Source organism: Sciurus carolinensis, chromosome 16, assembly GCF_902686445.1.
Source record: "Sciurus carolinensis chromosome 16, mSciCar1.2, whole genome shotgun sequence".
Lineage (NCBI taxonomy): Eukaryota > Metazoa > Chordata > Mammalia > Rodentia > Sciuridae > Sciurus > Sciurus carolinensis.
This window is the reverse complement of record NC_062228.1, coordinates 9,053,551-9,055,662: the sequence shown is the minus strand read 5'-3', so window position 1 is coordinate 9,055,662 and position 2,112 is coordinate 9,053,551.

Sequence of the window (2,112 nt, the reverse complement as noted above, 5' to 3'; positions counted from 1 at the left end):
TCATCTCCAAACTCCAGTTTCCATACTGAAGAAGTTGATTTTGTATGAACCAATAGAGAACCCCTCCTCCGACAGAGAACCCAGCTCTCGGGAGATACCAAGGAGTCTCAAAATCCTGCCATCTTAGAAGTGGTTCCTCTAATGGGAGCCAGTTCTCCCTGCTGTCTTGCCACATTCTGGTCTCAACTTTTCCTTGCGGTACTATGAGCTAATGTCAGAGAACAGACAGAGGTGAATGGTGGATGTAAGAAACCCACGAAAACCACGCAGGACATGGGAAATCACATAAGGGAGTTTATTAAGCACACAGAGTGTCTCCCTGCAGGGTAAGAGAGAAAATGAGAAGAAAAGAGAAAGGGCGTGCGCTAAAGAGAGTGGAAAAGTGAGAAGGAGAGAGAAAGCAAGTGAGTAGGAGAGAAAAAGCAAGAGAAAAGATGGCGGGGTGCTATCCTTAAGCAGCTGAATTGGGGGGGGGGGTGCTAACAGGGGACCAATAACGGAGAAGGATACTTGCAAGCTGACTGATGAACCAATAGCTACCTAGGATGTTCACAGACTGACAGTAGTTGGGAGGCGGGGAAAATGGCTGCAGCGGAAAGGGCAGGGGAGCAGCTTTCAGACTGACAAGCTAGGTTGTGATGCAACGTAAAGGGCGTGGGAGCAGCTTTGTATTACAGTGGGAATGTAACTGAAAGCTCAGTCCTTGTCCTGGATGCCAATTCACATCCAGGACACGGTTTTGAGAAAAAGGAAAAGGAAGTCTTATTGCCCTGCTAGCAAAGGAGAAGCACAGGGGACTCCTGTCCCAGAGACTGTGATTCTGCCCATCAGGCAGAACAGAGGGAATTTAAAGGAGCTCTTCAAAGGCTCCCTTCCAGGGGTGCCCTGATGGGTGTTAACATTCACTTGCTAATTTGGGAGATACTTACTTCCTAGATCCTCTGGCAGATATCTCCTTCCTGTGGAGCACTGATAACTCAAGGGAATCTTGTTCCCTGCCCCCAAGTTAGGGAGGGGAAGAGGAAAAGGAAAACTTGTCCCTTTAAAAAATAAGCCTCAGAGGCACTGAGTTCGATTCTCAGCCCCACATATAAACAAATAAAGGTACAACTGTAAGCACAAAAGGATGGGAAGTAGACCTTAACTGATTCAGAGAAGCCGTTATTCCTTCGCGGATTTGGGCGCCGATGGGACCCATTTTCCAGATGGGAAAAATGGCCCTCAGTTACAGAGGGGATTTTGCTTTTATAGGGCACAATGATGGAATCATTGGAAGCTGTGTACATGCAGTATTGACCGTCAGGGGCTAGTTGTACAGGTTAACACTTTAACTTAGGAGGGTGGTTGTAAAAAGGGTTGAAACTCATTGTTCTTTCTCTGGGATCCATTGTTTCCCAGAGTTTCGATATTTGCTGTGCCTCCATTTAGGGTTAAATTGCAATGGGGGAAGGTCTAAGTTTAAGGCCCATTGTTATTAGGAAAGGGTGCACTGTTGACACCACTGTTGCTTCCTCGGGTGTTGAAGTATAACAGGCCGAGGCAAGTATATTAAGCAGGTTTTATTTAAAGGTAATAATACAGACTTCTCCCAGGAGGGAGAAGGGGGCCATGGCTGATGTTCTAGAGTCCCAAGAAGTGAGCACACCCTGCATCTTTTATAGGTTAGGGTCTCTTTTGTTCTCCAGTTCTCCCCGCCCCCCCCCCCCCATCTCTCCTTCCTGCCTAAGTGACTAGGCCTGGTTTTGCAGGTGAGATGTAAAAAAAAGTGAGAAGCAGATGGGGCAGGGGTAGGGCCAGTGATTCAGCCAGGCAAGGGCCCAGGGAGTATTAATCGGCAGCTCCTGGCTTGCAGTCCTTGATAAGGACAGGTAAATTTGGTAATCAATGGGCTCCGGAGATCCTTGACATTCCATTCTCCCAGGGGCAGTCTCCAACTTCCAGAGGCAGATGGCTTTCAGGGCCTCCATTTCCTTGATCTGACCCAATCCCCTATTTCTACACTAACTGCCTGTCCCCAATTCTGGCTTCACTGGGAGAGGTTTAATGTTTGGCCAACTTCCCCTCCCTCCTCCCAAGCCACACTGTCCCTCTGTCTTTTAAGAACATCATTTT